This window comes from Mastomys coucha, unplaced genomic scaffold (assembly GCF_008632895.1).
Source record: "Mastomys coucha isolate ucsf_1 unplaced genomic scaffold, UCSF_Mcou_1 pScaffold15, whole genome shotgun sequence".
NCBI lineage: Eukaryota > Metazoa > Chordata > Mammalia > Rodentia > Muridae > Mastomys > Mastomys coucha.
The window spans coordinates 76,501,622-76,516,715 of NW_022196897.1; the positions used below are offsets into that span (position 1 = coordinate 76,501,622).

At 45.7% G+C, this 15,094-nt stretch overlaps 1 protein-coding gene across 1 annotated transcript in view; it reads right to left on the reverse strand.

Moving 5' to 3' along the window:
- The window catches only part of Ptprj (protein tyrosine phosphatase receptor type J), a 152,799-nt gene that overhangs the window by 111,729 nt on the left and 25,976 nt on the right, over window positions 1-15,094 (reverse strand). The window lies entirely within an intron of this gene.

A 15,094-nucleotide genomic window follows, 5' to 3' on the forward strand; every position in this document is an offset into this window, starting at 1 on the left:
GCAGTACTTTGCAAACACAGCTTGCCGTCCACATAGATTCTTTTCTTCCCCTTCTCCAAAAGGCAGTTTGATTTTAATGTCAGACATGGCATTGTAGACTCAGGCTATATTCCCAACCTGCCTTGCTGCTAGCTGTGTGCATGTGAGCCTGGGAGGACCTGTGAGACATACCCAGAAATGTTCCATGGGACTTCCAGGAAGGTTGCTGAGGGAGAACTGGCTGAGCAGAGAAGCTCTCTCTGACTTCCTGCCAACACTGGGCTCAGACAGGACAGCGAGAGTTCAGGGGCCAGCCCAGACTGAGAGGTGACACCGCCACGTGCAGTAAGGTAGAAGGTGATGGTCTCGGTCCTCTGAGGATCCTGAACTGCTGCGTCTATGATAGTGGTACTTGAGAAAGAAGTAAAACTTTCCAGCGCTTAAGCCTGTTAGATTACTACCAATCAGGCTTGTGGTTCAAAGCAGCTAAGGATAATCCCACCCAGGGCCAAATCAAAACTGAACCCTGAGCAAAATCCGGCCCTTCTTTTCCTTCCAAACAACTCCATACAGAGCAAAACACTGGATAAAAATCCAACATTCCTGAAAACTAATCTGCTTCACATTTGAATGTCCACACCTCTTACGTTCTCACCTCTGTCACCAGTCCCAAACAACATGAAAACAAGACCCTGTGTCTTTTCCTTGTTAAGAGAAAAATGCACACGTACACCCCCAGTCTCACTATGAGTCACCCCACAGGGACCTTCATGACACTGAGTAAGAGCTGGAGAGGTATGTACAGGAACCACATGGAAGAAGAGGAGGCAAAGCAGAACCTCGAGTCTAAAATTCATCTCTACGGCTTGGCTTTCCTTCTTTCTCTTTTGCAGCTAAAGTTGGGTGCTTATCAAACACAAAATATCCACGCCCAGTAGCGCCGTCAGCTCCCGGGATCTCCCAGATCTGACCTCTGTGCTACTACACCAACCACAAAGGGGTCGTTAAAGAAATCCTGAATAAAAAGAAGAGAAAGAAGAAGTCCCCCCCAGCACCATTTGTGTGCACAGGGTTGGGAGATTTCTTGTCAAATCGCCGTATCCACATTAAAGAAAAACTAACAATAGAAGCGAGGTTTTGTTAAAAGAGCTGGGAAGGGAAGAGGAAAGCAAAGACTCAGTGACTCCCCCTTTTCTTCTATCTTTTTGTATAATCTGATTTTTGTACATGTATATGTGCTGATGAGAATCAAACCCAGGTTCTCATGCATGATAACCACATGCTATGCCATTGAGCTACATCCCCAGCCCCTTAAATTTTATATAATATATCTGCATTAATTTTATCATTTAATGTTTCCTTTTATATAATAATAAGTCGACCAATATTCAATGAAGTCATCATACACAAGTAACACGCCTGGCCCAGGAAGATGAGCCCATACCCTACAGCCATGAATAGACTTGCTCAGAGGTTGACAGGCAGGTGGTGTGCACCACACACCATGCACCATCTGCAGCTCCCAGCAGAGGGCCTGGCCCACCCCACCATCAGCATTCAAAACCATGGTACCAACATGAGGGGCAACCTGTGCCATGTAGTCGGTTAACGCTCTCAGAAAGAGGAATGAAATCAAACTTTCATAATTAAAAATTGTGCCTTAAACTCAATCCCACTCGCTCCAGTCCCTGCTTACAGCTTTAACTTCCCTCTCCATTGTAAAACGAAACGTGGGCCATGAGTTTGTGACCCAAGAGCTAAATCAGGTTTGCAGTGAGTTTGGTTCCCTCACACCATAGTTTAAAACAAACCAGACCTAAGTCTCTTTCAACAAGTATTTCACATTCAAGGTCTAGATCTCAGGCTGGGAATATAACTCAAACGGTAAAGTGTTTGCCTAGCCTACATGAATCTTTGGGATCAACCCCCAGCATAGTCTGTAATCCCAGCACCTGGGAGGTGAAGGCAGAAGTATCAGAAGTTCAAGGTCAGCCTCAGCTACATAACAAATTCAAAGCTTACCAGAGCCTGGAATGCATGAGATCTCCTGGTCTCAAAAAAAAAAAAGTCCAAATTTCTGGCTTTTCATGAATAAGATAATGGGCTCACTAAGTCCACAGGCTCAGGCTGGGAACTGGGAGAGGAGAGTGAGTTAAGGAGACACAGAGTCAGAAACAGAACCACAGGTCAGTTCTGGTCCTCACTGTAAGAGAGACAGACACATGCCACGGTTCACACCACTATAAAAGCACAAAATGGAAGGATAGGCCACAGGACTTCGTGTTTCAGTTAAGGTGAGGCAACATAGAACTCAAGAAAGGAAGGGTTTCCTTTGTGTCTGATCTACAAGCCCAGGCAGCTGTGAAGAACTATTAACACTGGATACTCTTTTCTTCCACCTGCACAGCCCCCTTCAAGTCCATTCACTACAGACTGCTAGAGCCTTAAAAAATAAATAAGTAAATAAAATTTAAAAAATTATTCTCTGTGAGTTCAAGGCCAGCCAAGGATACATAGTGAGACCCTGTCTCAAAAAAAGTTTTGTCAGAGAAAGTTACCACCATGCCAGGTGCTTTCAATATGTAATCCTATTTCATTCACACAATCTCAAGGCATAGGTCAGAGATGAAGAACAAAGGTTGGAAGCTAACTTGTCGAAGGTCACTGACAGTAAGACAGAAGCTAGCTTTGGAGACTGCTGGAAGGCTGGGGTACCTCCCTCCTCTTAGCGCCAGACTTCTCTGTGGTTACTCCTGACTCTGTCTGAGTCCTGTCACAGCCATTCTGACTTTCATTGAGTCTACTGGTCAACCAGGAAACCATACCTTTCTTTGCCTTGGTCTTTTCACTGCTCGTAAGGGCTAGATGAACATCGGCATCTACTGAACAGTCTTCCTCGATCAACAGGAACCACGCCACAGGCCTGCTGAGATGATCCAGAAACAAAGGTACTAGCTGCCTAGCCTAATGGCCTGAGTTGGAGTCCCTGTCCCCATGTGGTATGAAAGCTTCTGCAAGTTGTCCTCTGGCCTCTACACCATAGTGCAAGCAAGCAAGCAAGCTTGCTCTATTTTCTGAGGTTCAATTCCACAACATTAACAACAATACAGACATTCTGGCCAAATCAGCATCAGGACCACACTGTGCATGTTGCTTGGTAGCCTTTCCTTTCATGGGAACAGTCTTGCCCTGGAATGTCACCCTATCTCAACTCTTTCTGACTTAATTTCAAGGGGATTCTGAAGTTCACCCACATCTAACCATTGTCCTGAAATCTTGATTCAAAGGAGCCCTTAAACCACCCCATGCTACCTCCTGGGGGGGGGGGTACATACTTTGTATGCTAGGGAATGTCGTAACCTGAGTTTACAAGCCTAGAGTGATGGCAGCCCAGCCCTTAGTCATATATTGTCATGGGCCAAAAGGATCCAAGCAACCACTTATCCAGTGGAGGAAATAAATCCTGAGCTGAAAGTCTCACGAAAAGCCACCTGACTGGAAGAGGTGGATCTAGTACTGGAATCCAATTCTCTAGGCTCCTAAACCACAGTTCTTATGATGACACACTACTTCTCACTCTCTTTGGGGGTGTACAAGCCTAGGCCATCCCTACATACTCACAACCTTAAAGACCAGACAGACGCCATCATGGTGAGTGTACCATAGGAAGAGGTAAGCATATGGGAAGCCATCCTAGCTGATTAAAGGGTGGACTAAGGTTTCCTTGGTTCTGTCCCTTCATTCCGTTCCTTATAGGGTCAAGTATAGAACCAAAATCTTAGCTTTCAATCCCTTAAGAGACACGATGCCACACTATGAGCCATGCAGTAGGAGAGACAGACGGTGTCCAGTGTTGCCATAGGCTGAGGCAAAGTTAGATCTGCTCTACCTACCTGCTCACACTTCTGCTCCAGCCACCACCCTTGACCTCAATTCTCAGTAGACCTTCCACAGCTTCCTCTTGAGTCAGTTCTCTATTACCCAACATCAAGCATCTAACTCAAAAAAAAAAAAAAATTTTTTTCATTGACAGTTACCAAACCCTGAGGGGCCATGGTGATGAGTCAGATGTGAACCTTCCACCATGACCTCATCATCTAGAAGACCTCAAGCCTCAGAAGAGCCATGGTGTATGATGCAAGTACTACGCCAGAGACACAGGCAAATGTTATGGAAGCTGAGACAAAGTCATGACTGATTACAGATTTACAGAATGAGGAGGGCAGCCCAGGTCTGGGAAATTGTGCCTTTGTGTGGAGCCTTTTGAAGGCAGAGTTGGGTGGGGAGGATTTCCATAAACCGGAGGGAGTGTATTCCAGGAAGATGGGACAGCATGAGTAAAATTGGGGAGGGGAGAAACCATGGGCATGACTCGGAACACCCACTGGTCTACAGCAGCTGTAGCCTGCCTGGGGTATCTGGAAGGACTAAGAAAGAAAACACCAGAGTGGGAGGTAAAGGCCACACAATGAACCCAAAGTATCGCTTATATTCTGTCCCTCCTACACAGCACTGAAGTCCCAAGAATGTGAGGCAGAGAAATTCAAACGTGTAGCAGGAATGAGGGGGCAGCATTAGAGACCTGGAGGAGGGATGTGGAACTTAGAAGGCTTTCTTGTAGGCAAAGTACTTGGTCCTCATCATTGCCCCCGCCCAGTGCCAACTCTGCCTGCTCTGCACATCATGTCCATCTCCATGGTGACACTGGCATCTGACCATCTGGATGATGGAATAACATCCATCTAATCTGGCCCTAGGAGGGAGGAAGGGAGGGAGCGAGTGTATGTGTGTGTGTGTGTGTGTGTGTGTGTGTGTGTGTGTGCACACGTGCACACATGTATGTGTATGTTTACTCAATGGTTCATTCCCAGGTGACTTGTAGTCTTTACAAGCCCCCCAGCCCCTGTTCAAAGGCCAGCAGATACATAGTTGAATTGACCATCTACTTTTGAAAGAACAGACATCACATTGGAAACATGGATCTTCTGGGGCTACACTTTTACAAGACAACAAAGAAGCTAGCTGGCAAATGTTCCCTTTCGGCTGAGTACACAACCAATCTCTGTTCCCCAAATTCTTTTGAAACTTCAAGACTGAGAACCAATGTCCACTAGTCATTTGGCATCTTTCAAAGGGTATCTACCAACCCCCAAAAGGTTTGCAAACTCCTGCCACATGTAGTTTACTAGAGTCCTGATCCTTCTAGATCTTGGTGTTTGTCCCTCACTCAGACCCTACACCCTACCTATAAAATCAAGCACTGACAGCCCAGCACCTCACTTCTTCCTCTATACCTTCAGGCCCAGCCAGATGGTACCACTAAGGGAAATCAGAAGGCGCCTCCAGGGGACTGGGCAGCAAGCCTAGGAGGAACTTAATACCTTCTAGTACCACAGGACTCTTTACACTTGGGCTCCTCCTGTTACCTACAGTGTGTCAGACCTTCCTAGCAGGGCTCAAAAAACAACTGAATGGGACAGTTCTGCCAGACCTGGGAAAGCTGCAGGTAGCCCTGGTTTAGATGCCACGTGGATATAGGAAATGACAGCACAGCTCACGCGTGAAGCTAGCAATCCACACACACTGTACAACCAAATGTTCAACCGTCTCCAGCTAGCGATCCAGGCGGCAGGCACAGTGTAGAACATGGTAGAAGGACAGCATGCTTACTCCTATTAGCATCGTCATTTGTGATAATTCGAGAACTGACTCCACGGCACTGATGGTCATTTAAAGAAAAAGTTGAGCAGGATAGAAAAGAAATATAACCATGGCTCTGTCTTCATTGAGCAAGCAATCTTACTGGAGAACAAAATATCAAACCCTAGACATAGAGAGCCAGTAATTGAAGGTGTGGGAGAAATGTGAACAGAGGCAGGGTGGGATGGGAGGCCTGCTGGAGGAACTCTGGACCTGGGTTTTAAAATAGGGCTTTAGGGTAAGCAGGAAGGTGACTTAGGGTGTAAAGAGCTTGACACACAAGCCTAAGTTCAGATCCCATATTAAAAAAAAAGGGGGGGGGGGTACCCAGCACACGTCTGAAATCCTTGCACTCCTGTCAGAAAGATGGAGAAGCAGGCATATTCCCCCAAATTCTCAAGACAACTAGCTGTGCCAAGCAAGATAGAAGGCAAGGACAAATTCCTGAGATTCTGCACAAAGGCAACCACAGTATGCATGTACCTGCACTTACACATGTGAATACACATGTGGGATGGGGATGGGGAACCCCCTTTGGGACATATGAAGAGTACAAATAATCAAACTTCTTGTAACAAAAAAAAAATGTATAGCATCACAATTTTTTAAAAATTTGTAAGAAACATCAAATTTCACTTTATTGCTCTTTTTTATGTTGTGGACAGCAAAGGTGCAAATACGAAAGCACACGGCAGTCAGGGGACAACTTTCAGGGATCAGTTCTTCCCCGTCTACCATGTAGGTCCGAGGGATCAAACTCAAGTTGTCAGGCTTGGTAGTAAGAGCCTTCACCCCGTGAGCCAGCTCAGCCAAACTCCACTTTAATAAGTGCAAAGTTCTAAAACCCAGGAAACAGTCTGACTCAAAGCCACACATTCAGCCTGTGAATGGTTTTCCACTTGGCAAGTCAGTTCCTCATTGCTGTGTGATAATGCCAGTGAGTGAATGGGCAATCAGATCGGGGAAATTCCTAGTGATTATCAGAATGGAAAGGAAAGAAAAGGCAAGGAGGAAGCAAGAGGAACTGTTGGCAAGGCCTCCTAAGTTCTGGCTCAGGCGAGCACTGCTCAGATCAAGTGAGGAGAACGCCTCTAGGCTGAGCTTCTATATTCAGTTTTCTCTCTGCGTTTTCCCCCTTGCTTTCTCCCTCAAACTCTGGTTCCTTTATGCAAATGAAAAACCTAATACCTATAATGTGAGATATCTGCAGCTCCCTAATAAGAAAATCATTTCCTAACCTTTTAAACAAATTGCTGAAAGCAACCACCACACTCTTCCATACTATATTTAGCTGTAAGCCATACTATGTAATCTTGGGTCTTCAAATTCCTCTCCCAAAAAATGCCTACCAACCCATCCCTACCAGTCTCCTCTTTCACCACACCATCCTGTATCTTCTGCACAAAAGATCCTCGGGTCGTTTCACTCAGCTACTTCCACACTCATTTTGTCATCACACATACACACACACACACACACACACACACACACTCACACACACACGGGAATGTTTTTTTCTCTCCAGCCAAAATCCATTAAGCGAAATAAACCTTGTAATTAGAGCAGGCACAGAGTCTAGAAGCTTCTATCATGTGCTCCTGATGCTGCCTCCCTCTTTACCTTTACTATGGAGTCCAAGAAAGTACTGTTTAAGTCGAATTTCTTCACTTTACAGGTGTGAAATCAGAATCTAAGAGACGAAAGGGCCTGGCCAGACACACAGCTTAGACAGGCAAAGCCAGATTCCAGATTCAACAAACCAATGCTGCTCTCACTGACCTACACTGCATCTTAATCATCTTATATAACCAACACATATAAAGCTTACCATGTGCCCTGAACTCCTAATATGTTTAATTCTCACAACCACCTAGTGGTGGACATTCTATTCTCCCCACTTTACACAGCAGGCACTGAGGCACAAAACAGTAAGTAACTCATCCCATGTCAACAGGGACAGAAGATCAGGAGTGTGAACTCAGGCAGCCTGCCTCTGTGGCCAGGGGGTGTGTGAACTCAGGCAGCCTGCCTCTGTGGCCAGGGGGTGTGTGAACTCAGGCAGCCTGCCTCTGTGGCCAGGGTTCTCAAGTCATCTCACAGAAGCACTTGTGGACTAGTGACAATACTCCTAGACTGTTGATAAATGCAATGTATGCAAAAATTTCACCTGAAAAATCAAAATCTTGTAAAAATAAAGACAAAACCAAATGATAACACTAGAAACTGTAGTGGAAGACCAGTCGTGCCAGGCTTACAGGAAAACACCTGTGTCATCTTACGCAAGTCGTGCTGCCTGGAGTGTGCTGTGCACATTCATTTAAACAGTGGCCTTCATTTTATGATTTATTCTTGATACAGCTGTCTTTCAGACAGACCCATTTTTAGCTTCATTCCTACATGTGATGCCCCATGAATGCTTCTAGAAAGGGACCAGACACAAAGCCTAACCATTTATTAACAGTTCTGTGCTGTGACCAGCATTCCTTCCCATCACAGAACAATAGTGTGATCATTCATTCTAAAAAAAAAAAAAAAAAAAAAAAAACACCAGAAGCCAGTCTGCTCCATTGGGGAATCATTCTGCACCCAACCCTGGTCAGATCATCTAAGGTGAGTTAGCCAAACCCCTTGGCTTGTCATTGTTTGATTCACTTGTCCCCACACTGCTGAGCTCAAACACCTCCGCACCAATGAGAGGCAGGAGTCTGGTGATAAGATACAGCCCAGTATTGTTTCTAGAAGCACCAGGCTAGAAGCTGGCAGTGTGGGAAATACGTACAGTGTGGTTTTCAGACGATTTTGAAACCAGTGTCTGCTCAGCTGCTCCCACATCCAGCAATGAACCATGACCAGCTGCAACGTGGGCCTTTGCTCTGCAGCCAACAGTACCAAGTTCAGTTTAAAAAAAAAAAAAAAAAAAATTCCAGATGTGAGCTTCTTGAAGCATGCATGCACAGTCCCCTAAGCTCAGGGAACTCTAACTGACTTACTATGGAAACAGAAGCCATGGCAACAGGTGATAGGAAGATGGGTGATGCCCCCGTAAGAATAAGAGACATAGACAGAGAGAGAGAGAGAGAGAGAGAGAGAGAGAGAGAGAGAGAGAGAGAGAGAGAGAGAGAGAGAGAGAGAGAGAGAGAGAGAGAGAGAGCAAGCATCCCCGCTTGCCATGTCAACACCCTCTATCACCGCCACCAAATCCACGGCATGTCAGGCTGAAAACTAAGGAGCTGACTCAAATCTGTCCTCCCCGACATGTGCACACTGGGTGCTGACTTCTGGCTGCTACATAATGGTCACCAAGTAAGGCCTGGGTGGAGACCCACCCACAAAGCAATATTTATTGTCTTTGGAGAGCCACTGGCTGAACCCTCCTGAAATATCACTAAACTCAGCTCGGCGAAACAAAGGAAAAAGAACACTATTACAAATGAAAATTCAACCAAAACCTCAGGACATGTCTGCACTTTGTATTCTCTTATTTCTGTATAAATATTGGAACAGTGCAGAAACACAGTGATCTCAGAAATAATGTGCCTCTGATAGCCACAAATCCCAAGTATTTATTTCACTTTATTTTACTCCTTATCTCAAATACACAGTTCCTTTTCCTTTAAAAAAAAAATCTGTCTTTTAAACAATATATAAGGCAAAGCAAATGTAACAGAGAACCAAAACAAACCTTGCCTGCAAAATTTATGGTTCCTCTTCTGTCCCTGGCTGCACACATAACCTGCCACCCAGGACTATCGCTGTGCACATACATACACTGCTAATTCTGCACGGCCATGTTAATCTCTCACTGTGAGCAGTGTGAATGAGCATGCTCACATACTTTTTTTTTCTTTTTGTTTTTTTTTTTTTTAACGTAGTGTCTCAATATGTTGCCCAAGCCAGCTTCAAACTTTCAATCCTCCTGCCTTGAGTTTTTGTTTGTTTTTTATTGTTGTTTATTTTGTTTTGTCTTTTGAGACAAGGTCTCTCTATGGAACCCTGGCTGTCCTGAAACTCATTACAAAGACCAGGCTTGAACTCACAGAAATCCACCAGCTTCTGCTTACCAAGGGATTCAAGGCATACAAAACTATGCCTAGGTTAGATGTTGATTTCTAAAAGCAAATTGTTAAGAAGCAAAACAGTAAAAGCCAGATGTGGTGGTGCACACCTTTACTCCCAGCATTCTAGAGGCAGAGGCAGATAGGTCTCTCTGTGAGTTCAAGGCCAGCCTAGTCTACATAGCTAGTTTAAGGTCAACAAGGGCTACATAACCCTTCTCAAAAAAAGAGAAAGATGGAAGTTGGGGGGGTTGAATCTAACAGCATCCAATACTACAGGAGGGGGCGAGTAAGTGTCCCTCTGGAACAGATCACAGAAGCACACTGTTGGCACCCTGGCACCATGCCCACCACAGCCTTGTTTCATCCTCTAACCTGGGTCACTTTATTTTCGACTTGGGCAAGAGTATACTAAACCAATCTGGCAGGGCTGCCTTTTCTAGGGCTTGTCACTCTACTCAATTCAGAGAAAGAAATAGGGTTACAGGGTAGCAGGTAGGTAGAGTAGGACCCACAGCCTTCCTCCACTGCCTCAGGCCCAGAGCCCTGTCTCCTCCCTCCCCTCTGTCCCAGCCCAGAGCCCTGTCTCCTCCCTCCCCTCTGTCCCAGGCCCAGAGCCCTGTCTCCTCAGCAAAGGAGAGGCACAGAAGGAAAGAAAGCCCCTGCTCCACCCTCATAGGTACCTAACTCTGTAGGGGCGCCAGCCACGTATGCGAATAATTGGTCAGTTCATTCCAGGAAATGAACAAAACAGCTAATGAAAGGGGCTAACACTCAAATCCAAATCCCATCAAGAGCAAGGGGAGCCAGCACTCAGATCTGCTTGTGGTTACCCACACCCACCCCCAATGACTGACACTTATTCAGGGCTCTCACTTAACCTGCTTCTCTTGTAGTAGTTTCTAACCTACAAAGGCATCATGGTTATATATCACTTAGCTACTGTTACCCAGCTACACAACCATGTGTATGTGACTGACAGCTGGAAGACAATTCATGAGAGTCACTTCTCTGCTCTGGGACCAGGAGATTGAACTCAGTTCACTACCTAGGCTGCAAGCACCCATCGCCACTGAGCCATCTCACCTGTCTTAGCCCCAAGTGTCTCATGAGCACCTCAGCAGGGCTTCATGCCTCTCATGGTCACCCCATGCCTGGGCTCAGCAGAGGTCAGCTCCACACAGCAGCAACCAGATGTGGAACTTGTACCCAGCACTATGTTAGAATCTTACAAAGTAAACTCTCAACAAACTGGAGAAAAACGTGCAGAGTAGCTTCCATAATGTAAAAGAGGTTATAAACTATTTGCCTAACAACACTGAGTGGGGCCAACACGACATGTATTCCTAGAATCCGGGAAGCTGAAGCACAAAGATTACAATTTGAGATCAGCCTGGGCTATACAGCAAGCCTTTAGTGTTTTGTTTTTTTGGTTTGTTTTGGGTTTGGTTTGTTTTGGTTTGGTTTGGTTTGGTTGTTGTTAAATATTTTTTTAAAAAGCTGGAAGGGAAAAAAAAGCTAGAAGGATTTCCCCCCATACATTAATTGATACAGCTGCCTAGAATTATAGGTGCTTCCATGTATTTGCCTATTTTCCTCCGTCTTATGCTCCCCTCTATTTGGCAAAACCCACATAAAGTCATATGAAGTATTTTTATAATCAGAAATAAATCACATTCACACTTGCAGGCTACAGCTTCCTCTCTCTGCTCCAGTCTGGCAGATCTATCCATCTTTATGCATATTGGGTTTGCTCCTGTCAGTTTAGAAGTGGAAATGCATCTCTAAAGCACTTTAGCGTTTATAAAGTACTTTTAAAATTATAAAGCTTCAGTAGACGTGGTGGTTGTCATCTGTAATCACAGCCCTCAGGAAGCTGAGGCAGAAGGACTCGCCTAGGCTACAGAATGAGACTCAAGCTCAAAACAATGTCCAAGGTCCCCAGAGTTGACAATGGTTCTGCCTTTTTTGGCCTAGTGTCACATCCCAGAGTTCTAAACAACTGCAATACATTGAGCTGTCCCTTGTCCATCCCTCCACAGGATAGCCTGTTAGCGGGTGGTGGGCCCGAAGGTGCTCTCCATACCTAATGCACAGAACTGCAGAGAGATACAACCAGCTAAGAGCAGCAGACTGCATTTCTCACAGACAAGAATTCTGGCTGGATGGTGGTGGTGCACGCCTTTAATCCCAGCACTTGGGAGGCAGAGGCAGGTGGATTTCTGAGTTTGAGGCCAGCCTGGTCTACAGAGTGAGTTCCAGGACAGTCAGGGCTACACAGAGAAACTCTGTCTCAAAAAACAAAACAAAACAAACAAAAACAAAAACAAAAACAAAGAATTCTGGGACCCTTGTGGCTTGCTAAGTGGAGCTAGAAACTCAGGTGCTTGTCCCCAGCAGATAAGCTGATGCTGCATCAGCTACTACCAGTGCCTTCAGGCTGTAACTCATGCATCACAGCCTTTTCATGATGCCATACAAATAGCCCTGTATCCTCAACTCCATTTTCCCCCGGGAGGCACACTGTTTTGTATTGCAGTGTATCTTACAGTGACAAAGCACAGTGATAGAGTCAGCATCCCAGGGCTCTCACCCAACCAAATCTCAGGGTCTTACAACCTTCCCAACCAAGATGGTGTCTGAGCCCCTACCAAACTAACACACACACACACATTATCACCCAAATACTACCAAGTTGTTTCCTATGCAATCATATAACACCACAATAGGGTCAGCTACCTAATATCCCTATGACCTAGAACAAACTGCTTCACCTTCTTGAGTGTGTGGAAACAGGAGTCTTCCCGACGCTGCCAGGGCTAGAATTCAGGCGCACATTTTAAAGAGGGATATTTACTCACACGTACATAGTCGTGGCCAGCACTTGGGCCCCGCAACATCCAACTTGCAAATCCTAAACTCTTCCATACTGCTCATGCTACCTCTCTCTCACATGCTTCACTGCGCTGCCACTGGGGTTCCCTGGCTTAGCAACTGCCAGGAAGCGGAGGCTGTATACTGGGATGCAGCCTCGGTCACTACCTAGCAAGGGAAGCTGAACTTCTTCAGGCCTGCTTCTTTATCAATACCCTCTTTCCCACCACCCTTCCAGCACTGCTGAGAGCTGTGAATGAGACAGAGCTGAAGTGGCAATGGAGTACCGCTCCCTACACAGAGGCTGATATCCTCCCTGCAAGCAATAGTTAGAAGGAGCCACTATATCTGTCTGTCCCTGTTTGCTTCCTATTGCTGTGACAAACCATGACTAAAAGCGACTTGGAGAGAAAAAGGCTGACTTCATCTAACAGCTTGTAGTCCAGCAGGAAGAGAAGTCAGGACAGGAACTCAAGGCGGGAACCTGGAAGCAGGAACTGAAGCAGAGACAGAGGATTATTGCTCATTGCTAGCTCAGTTTGCATTTTATATACAACCCAGGACACTTGCCAAAGAGTGACACTGCCCACAATAAGCTGGGCCCTCATACATTAATCTATAGTCAGGAGAAATGACCCACAGGGCTGCCTGTGGGACAATCTTAAGGTTTCCTCTTCCAAGACCACCTTAGCTTGTGAACTTGACTCCATCAGGATGCCTTTCCTGCTGTAGGCTGAGCAGCCCTTACAGAGAAGAAAGCTGCATCCCAGAGCCTCCTTCCAGCCCTGTATGCAACATTCAGGTCAATTCAAACCACTAAAGACCTCCAGTACAGCCAGACCAGCTTCCTCTGGAACCCACAAAAGGAGAGTTGCAAAGGCCAAACAGACGAGCCTGGAGCCTCTGACTGGGAAGGGAAAAGGCCTGGAGCTCAAGCAGAGACAGCTGTATGGAAACCAAGGTCCCTAGGCACTAATCAACTTACTACTACATTTAAATTTTAGATAGATCCAGCTCTGTTATAGAAAGTAATTTACAGTGACTAAAATAATCAAACTACACACACACACACACACACACACACACACACACACACACACACACACATCAAATGGACAGTCAAAGAAATCAAGCCAGGAGAAGATGAAGGAAGAGAAAATAATAAAGCCACGGAGGGGATTAGCACCTAGGAAGGTGAGCCATATGCTCTCTTCCTGCAGAAGTGTCAAGATGGGCAATAAATCCAGTTCTGAGGTACTTAGTAAACAAAGCCAGTGAGAAACATGATCAGTCACAAGGTGCTGGCTTCCTAGAACATGAAAACAACTGGGCAGTTCTGGAGAAACATGGCTTTTCCTGCTTGATTCAGGTCTGGAGCAATTTCTCCATTAGACCTCATAACCGGGATATAGCAGTTTAATATCATCAAGGTTTAATATCAGCATCCCTATATCAGACCCCAAAGACTCCCCCAAAGTGTTGCTTGTCTCACCACCAACTCTCAAAATTCAGAGGCATAAGCCAGGAAGAGAACAATTCAGCCAAAATAAACACATCCTGAACTCCTTGGGGTCTTGCTTACCCAAGCTTTACAATGGTGCCCTCGAGGCTGGAGAGATGTCTTGGCAGGTAAGAGTACATGCTGTTGTGTGTGTTGGGGGGGGGGGGGGGGGGGGGGCGGGTGTCTAATGTCAGTTCCCAGCACCCATCCTAGGAGGCTCACAAACACCTGTAACTCCAGCTCTAGGGAATCCAATGCCCTCATCTGTCATCCACTGACACCCTGACACATAAGATTAAAAAGAATAAAACTGAAAAAACAGTGCATATATTTCACCAGGTTATAGGAGTCCCAAGCAAGATACCTGTGGAATCTCATGCCTAAATACAGAGTAGGAGTTTAATAAAGACTAGCTCATCCCTTCTACTAGAACGAATGTTAAGTTCCTCCGAGGCAAGGACATCCTCCGAGGCAAGGACATTGGCCTAATCTGCTCGCTGATGTAGCCCAAGGCTCTAAAGCAGTCACCAGCACAGAGTAGATGCTAAGTAAATATTGAAGGAGTAAATATTTCAGGTCCCTGAAAACATGAAAGACACAGTAAAAATAAAAGCACAGAGAAAAGTTTTATAACTCCTTCTCAAGGTCACTAGCATAATGAGTCTTACAGATCCCACAAGAAAACATCTCTGACTTTCTTTGGCCCAGATTCTCCAGTCTTGCCTGACCACAACACTCCTTTTTACCCTCAATGAGATAGACCCAAACAATTCTTCAACCCCAGGGGACGCTAGGTCTTCCTAAGAAGGAAAGGGAGCCTCCACTCAGAGAAGCAGCTGTCACAGAACAACAGGAGACAAAGGGAATCCCTCTGCACATCAACCCCTCCAACACTACAGATTCACTTTGGGACACAAACCTAGCAAATCCTGCCCACGTGGCAGTGGCCTTCATCTGGACAATAGGCTACCCTTGAACATTCGAA